At 39.1% G+C, this 7,791-nt stretch overlaps 1 long non-coding RNA gene across 1 annotated transcript; it reads right to left on the bottom strand.

Moving 5' to 3' along the window:
- Nucleotides 1-4,599: 4,599 nt before the first annotated feature.
- Nucleotides 4,600-6,317, bottom strand: LOC116022134. The gene is made up of 2 exons (XR_004099140.1): nucleotides 6,170-6,317; nucleotides 4,600-4,774 (listed from the first exon to the last, which is right to left on the bottom strand). It is a non-coding gene; the product is annotated as an uncharacterized LOC116022134 (long non-coding RNA).
- Between the last annotated feature and the right edge of the window lie 1,474 nt (nucleotides 6,318-7,791).

The raw sequence follows: 7,791 nt of genomic DNA on the forward strand, positions 1-7,791 counted from the left end.
GATCAAGAAGATCAACGCTGATCCTTTAATCGAGGAGCCCGACCGTGGGCTATCCAACGAGCCCGGACTCAAACTACAAACAAAAATCAAACGTGATCAAAATTAAAGCACACAAGGCCAAAATTAAAACCCGAGCTGAATAAAAAACAAATACTATGTTCAAAAAAGAAAGATTTGTTCAAAAACCATTGTGCTTGGCACAAAGCCCCGGACTGAGTTCTGGGAAGTTCATACGATATATTACAAACTTCTGAAAACAAGGGGATAGACCCAAAAACCAGAAGTTCAGTCCTTGACAGGCGCAGGGAGATCGGCAACGGGTGTAGGATCGACATACGGCATGGGCCCAGGGTCAGGCACTTCATCGGGCATGACTTCCATAATGGTCGCTAGGTCTTTTTCATTCAGCGACTCCGTAAGCACCGCCTAGACCTCTTGTTGCATCGCAAGCCGACCAGTGGAGTACGCCCATTTGCCATAGCCCCAGGTCAATTCTACCCCGACCTTGTTATGAATAAAGGCTCAGAAGAAGGCCTCGGCTTCGGCAAGGTCCCGACACAAAAAAGTCGACAGATTGGTGTAATCAGACATCTTCTTGTTCATCTCGACTGTCTCATGCTTGGCAGCATCAACCTCCCATTCAGCTAGCGCTACCCGACCTTCCAAGGCCTTTACCATTTCGCTTAGCTCCTTATCCTTCACGGCCAGGCTCTCCTTTAAGGGATTGGCCTCCTTATGCACCACATTCTCGGCCGCCTTGGCACGGTATAAGAAATTGTTGGTCATATGGAAAAGCTGCGTAGGGATCGAGCGGTTAGCATTTATTACGAAAATAAGCTGCGTAAAACCCATGTGGTCGGCGAGTCTTACCCAGAGGACGTTATGTGTGATCATCTCCCCGACCTGATCAGTCTCCAGGTCTCTGATGACCTCCCGGGTGGGAATCACGGTCTGAATCTTCTCAAGGAAGTTCGTCGTCTATTCCCTGTCCTCGCGGAAGACATCCAGAACGGGAGTCGAGCCCCGAGGGTTGAGGCGCTTCTGCCTTTTCAAGGGAAGGATTTCTTCGACGTCCAGGTTCGAAGACTTTTCCTTTCCACGCTTACTTGGAGCCCGAACGACCTGAAGGCCCGTCGCCGGGGGCGCCGTCTCGGAGGTACCGAGAGGAAGAGCCATCGGTGATGATTGCTCGAAGGTCATTGCCATGAGTTGTGTCGTCTTACTCCTGCCTAGGGTAACTTTGGGGCAAGGCTTTTTAGGACCAGCAGATGCAGTGGCGAAGCTCCTCTCCAAGACCATCTCTCAAAAGAAAAAAATTATTAAAATAAAATAAAACGAGATCAAAATTTAGACCTCAATATAGGCAAGTTTAAGATGGCCCGTGTATGATGAACTTTATCGGTCGACCCTGGAACTGGAGCTGGAACGGCAGCGGTCACGGTAGCCTTCTTGGGGACATACTTCTCTGGTCGACTATATGATGATGTATAAATGGGAGTGTAAAAAGTGGGTGTGTTATGTCGTTCCGCTGAGGATTGGGGCTATGACACGTAATTATGTGAATTAAGAATACTAGGCACTAGAGTATGTGAATCAACTAGAATCCAAGCAACTAATAACTGAATGATGGAAAATAAAAGAAATAAATTGATGTCAGATTAGGGGAATTGTAATCTTGATGTTCCAATCAACTCAGAATTAGGGAAAGAATAATTAACCTAGGGATTTATCGGCAATGCACTCAAGAACTCAAGTTAGCTACTTTCGTAATCAATAAACAGAATTAGGCTACAATTGCTCCACTGTCGTGATGCATCAATCATAACCTTAAGCACCTAAGCATTGTAAGCCCCCAAAATTACCCTTATTCTCATAGTAGGAAAATTAGGTTGAAATTGGTAAGGCTCGAGGTCTCCATCCAACTTTCGTTGTAATGAATCTCTCTCCTAGACTAGCAATTAAAACTTTCGTTGTAATGAATCTCTCTCCTAGACTAGCAATTAATTGTGGCCATCAAATGAATCTCTCTCCTAGACTAGCAATTAATTGTGGCCATCAATTGAATCTCTCTCCTAGACTAGCAATTAATTGTGGCCATCAATTAATAACAAGCAGAAAGAAAATCCCCAAATCAACATAAACCCTAGGTAAAAGATTCAATCCCTTTATGCAATAATCACAAATTGAACATCAAGATTAACAATGGATCCCTAATCCAAACCCATAAGCGAATTACTCACGCATGGTTAAAGTAAACAAAGCAAAGCAATAATAAATAACCATAAACATTGCAAGAAATCTGAGAAAAAAGTAAATAAAGGAATAAGAGAACTTAACTGATAAAGAACAAATCCAACTTCAATCCGAGATTCCAAGCTTGAAATTAAATAATCTAATGTGAAACTAATCTAAACTATGCTAGGGAAATATAAAGAGAAGGGGAAAATAATCTAACTAACTAGGGTTCAGAACTCTGTAAGGGAACCTCCTCAAATTGTAGAGAATATGTAGAATATATAGGAGGTAGATGGGCCTTGGCCCATTAGGCAACTTCCAATTCTTTTCCAATTTGGATTTTTGTTTCCTTTCTTCCTTGTAATTCCCTTTTTTTCCAGAACTTGTCCAAAATGCTCCAAAATTCTTCCTTTGTTGTTTCTGGTAGGAAATTCAACACTTGGACAATATAACACACAAACAATTCCCAATTTCACTAGGATCAGGGAAATACAACTAAAATAAGAGGTAAATTATTGTATAAAATAGTAGATATCAGTACTCGGCAGCAAATTAGGAAGCTCTGATTTCGGGCTTAGAAGAATCATGTGGTAATACTCCCGCGCAGGGGTCCTATTTATAGGGAGGGCGTTGGAAGCCAAAATGACTCCGTGAAACGATGGGGCGGGAATCGCGTGAAACGATGTACGTCCTGGATGGGACGGTCCTCGGCGACGATTGTACTGGTCGTTTGAATCAAAATTAAGTGTGCTGCCTTCACCAAATTCTTGGTGTCAGGCACCGCACTTAGGGGGCTATATGATGGGGAATATATCCCCGACCATGTATACTGTCAAATACGGTCGGATGATCGGTGCTACTTGAGGCTGACCATGTGCCTTGTCCCGACCATCTTGCCTGCTCGAGCCCCGCAACTCCACACTTCGGGCGAGCCCGAGCTCCCAACCTAGATCCCGAGGACCCCGACCTTGGGTCGACATAGACAGAGATCTTAGGGCACGTGTACGATTTCAGCACAGTCCCAGAAGATGGCAGTGTATGGTCCCCACATGTATGGTATACCGGCAGCTCAGAACTTGCCCCACTCAGTTGCCCCTATAAATACCCGCATTTATTGCGAAGAGAGGAGTTTTGGCATTTCACAATTGGTTTGAGACATACTTCCCGGTCATATCCTCCTTCCGAGAGCCTTTAAACTTTATCAACTCGATTCTCTATAATTAATAATACCAGCTTGTGTTGTGATCGTATCTTACTCGGTATTTACACTATCAATATCCACGGTAGGAATAAATTCTAAAATTTTAATTTTGAGTTAAAAAAAAAAATCAACGTAGAATAGTGTGCTACTGCGTAAGCGGGTGCATGAGCTTGTTAATGAAGGCTCGGTTCAAGCTCGAGCTCTGCAATTTTTGAGCTACTCGAATTCGGCTCGAGTAACTCGATTGTTAGAGCTCAAGTTCGAGCTCGATCTTGTGCTCGAATTCAAGCTTGAATTCGAGCTTGAATTTGAGCTCAAGTTCATGCTCGAACTCGAGTTGAAGTTCGATTTTGAGCTCGAATTTAACCTATTTAATTTTAAATTCGTGTTTCAATTAAAAATCAACTATAATATCATATATATATATATATATACATATATACATATATATATATATATATACATATATATATATATATATACACATATATACATATATATATATATTATATTTATATATATCGCTCGCTCGCAGCTCAACGAGCCATGAGCCTAGGACATTAGAGCTTGAGCTCGGCTCGATTATTAAACGAGCCGCTCGAGCTCGAGCCGAGCTTTGACCTAGCAGCTCGCGAGCCGCTTGGCTCATTTATACCCCTAAGTGAAATTGGTCATGATGGGAGATCCTTTATGGTGTGTGTGCATCTGTGTAGGGTGATGTGTGCAACTATGCATGGTCGCACTAGGTGAACAATGGAGGTTTAGGGTTTAAGTATTTACAGTAAGTGCACCTGTGTGCGTTCATGGTTCACAAAAATTTAGCCACACATATGTGACCATCGTCTGCGGTTAGCTCTTTTTGTGACTTGCGTGTATTCGGACTGGGTGGTGTATGCAAATACGTGCAGACGCACAAATTGCATCAATGGATGAAGAAAAAGTGGAAAGTTTTCCCCCATTTTTTTGTCGAATTTTCTGTTTACTACGTGTGCATTTGATTCGTGAGACGTGTGTAAAACACTGTGTTAATTAGTTTCTTTTGTGGGTTCCTATGTGGGGCGTGTGCATTCGGAGTGGGGGGGGGGGTGTGCAAATGTGTGCAGCCACACGGAAGCTATGAGATTTATTTTATGCAAAGGCTATAACACATACATGCACATGGGTAACTAAAATATCAATTTACTTGTTGATTTAAAAATCATAACGCTATGGTGGTTATTTTATTCAACAGTTAAAAATACATTTTATTTACAACAATGGTTCAAGTGGAAAAAATAAAATTACAACTCTATATTCTACATTTTGGGACAATTTCGACCGTGGTGGTGATCCAACAGGCTGCACGTTCAACACACATACAAACATTTCAGCTAATTGGGCACAATTGCACACACTTTCAAACTGATATGCACACAAAACACTACCAAAATCCAACGACTTGCACAGAGTTGCAACTGATATGCATCATTGCACACACTGACATACTAAAAAATATTTTTAGTACAACAAAAAAAAAAAACAATAATTCCCTCATACAACAAACAACAACACTCCTACCATTCTACCATTCAGACGCAAACCCAAAAACCAGATTTTCATGGTATAAAGAAAATAATGCGTATAAAATATGAAACTTTTTTAAATTCTCAAAGCTATATTATTATGCTTCCGTGTTTCAGTGATTTTTCTTTACTCTAAGATAATTCCTAAATAATGTCATCCAGAATATGTTTAACAACTCAATATAGGTAACCACTTGAACCAAGAAAAATTGCTTTTATATTCAAAGTGTTCATAAACATCTTTGGTATTTACATCCAAGACATTTATCACTTAATTTTATCACAAATATTAGGGTCGCACATACCACAGAATTGATACGCACACACCGACATATGCAAATGTAACATTATATGCACATCAATATTTAATTATGATTAGACAGCATCATATCTCATAGGGGTGGGCATTTCAGTCTTTGGTTCAATTTTTTTCGGTTTCAATTTTTCGATTTTGAAAAAATTAAACCATTCGATTTAACATTAGCGTTCGGTTCGATTTCGATTCGGTTTTAGACCCTGAATGTCAACATTTCCTAAATTTTCGAACATACAACCAAATAATACATATTCACATAATCAATATCCAAAATCTAAACATTATATAACAAAATAGCAAATCAAAATTCAAATATTACAAACTTGAAACATAACATATCCCAAATCCAAAGTCTAATACCAACATAACAATTCAAAGTTTCAAACACAATCAACATATCCAAAGTTTAACACCAAAATAACAATTCAAAGTTTAAATGACAATTCAAAGTTCAAACACAAAGTTCAAAGTCATATCTTGTTCAGTTGTTCATCAATCCATCTATATAGTTAATATTTAATAAAACAAAAGTTATTACAAATTTATAAATTAAAATAGCAATTAAACTACTAAAATTACGTTTTAGAATAAAATTTCAGTGAGTCATTATCAACGTGAATTGGAATTTGCAATTTCAGTTGAAAAAATTAAACCCCAAGTTCAAGAACACTTAAAAAAAAAAAAAAAAAAAAAAAAACCCTTAAAATCCTAGATCAAGAACGATTAAAATACCTAAATGAAGAACTCAATAATCATACATTCATACCTTAAAATCCTAAATTCAAGAACCTAAGGCCACCTAAGGCCTAAGTCAAGCTGTAAGATAGTATTAAATATAAACTAAGGAAAGATTACCTCAGCCATCAATGGCGTTCAGCGGCAGTGCGGCGTGGCCGGTGGCAGAGAGCCGAGGACGAAGAGGAGATGCGTGGCTCAGGCCTCAGGTGGTTGCGTGTGGTTTGAAGAAAGCCAGAGAGGAACGAAATGTCTTCGACACAGGAGAGGAGACTTAGGGTTTGACTGACTCAACCTAATTTATTTAATTTATATATAATATATATATTTAAAAAAAAAAAACGATCGATTTTCGGTTCGGTTCGTTTTTAACCGAACCGAACCGATCGATTTCTATAAGAATAGGACCGAACGGTTTTTCGATTCGGTTCGAGTAAACCAAACGGTTTTTCGATTCGGTTCGGGTAAACCAAACCGAAATGCCCGGGCCTAATATCTAATACGATATTATTTTTAAATACGAGCGCACACATCATTACACGGATCCGCACACACCAATTAATGCACACACTATACATGCACGCGCTCCCCCCGATTCTGACACACACACCCCAACACCCATGGTTGAAAATATCGCTAGGCGCTCGGGGAGCGCCTAGGACGCCTAGGCGGGGATTAATCGGCGCCTAGGTGCCCGTGTATTTTTTATTTTATATTTTATTTTTAATTTTTTTAAAGTATTGTTAATTTTTTAAAGACTAATAATTATAAATTATATAATACTTTAATAGTTAATACTAAAATATTAAATATTAACCTAAAAAATATCTAGAGTTTGTACAATTTAGGGTTATTTCGCTCGATGTTGTTTTGAGTAAAATAACTCATTAAAAAGAAAAAGAACAATAGTTTATCTGCTAACTAGGCGGCCTAATCGGTGCCTAGGAGGCGTAGGCGGTCAGCACCTAAGCGGCCTAAGCGGAGATTAGGCGGCTTAGGCGGTTGCTTAGCCGGCCAGCCACCTAGACCACCATTTAAGGTGATACGCTAGGCGGTCGACCGGCGCCTAGCGCCTAGGCAGGGATTAATCGGCGCATGGCGGGATTTTCGCAACACTGCCAACACCAAAAGAAATATTTTATATACATCACAATAAAAAAACGCGCACACACACACCCATACTCGAGTATGAAAATCCCCAGATAACAAACGACAACAATCCAATCATTCCAACATCCACACGCACAAACCAAAACACACGCACATACCTAAACCAAAAAAAAATTAAAAAAAATTTAAAAAAAAATTAAAAAAACAGAACATGATTATACTTTTGTGTTGCATAATTTCTTTTTTTACCGGTCGTAACTAATCTGAACGACAATGAAGAATACCTCATAAAAAGAAAGATGGGCGTTGAAGATAATATTCCTGTTCCATTCTACCGAAGTTGTCATTTCTTAATTGTTCCCAAAACACATAATTTCAATTGCAATCACTAACCAGTTCCAATTCGATCAATAAAGCTTCAGTTAACTAAACTTCAAGGAGCCCCCACCCCAACAAATATGTTTAATACATCACAGGAAAAAAAAAAGAATTCCCCAATATGAAAATCCGCAGATATGAACAACAACAATCCTATCAATAAACCATTCACACGCACATACCCAAAAAAATCCATAAAACACAATATCATTATACTTTTGTGTTACATAATTTTTTTTTTTTTTTTTTTTTTT

The sequence above is a fragment of the Ipomoea triloba genome, chromosome 6 (genome assembly GCF_003576645.1).
Source record: "Ipomoea triloba cultivar NCNSP0323 chromosome 6, ASM357664v1".
Taxonomy (NCBI): Eukaryota; Viridiplantae; Streptophyta; class Magnoliopsida; order Solanales; family Convolvulaceae; genus Ipomoea; species Ipomoea triloba.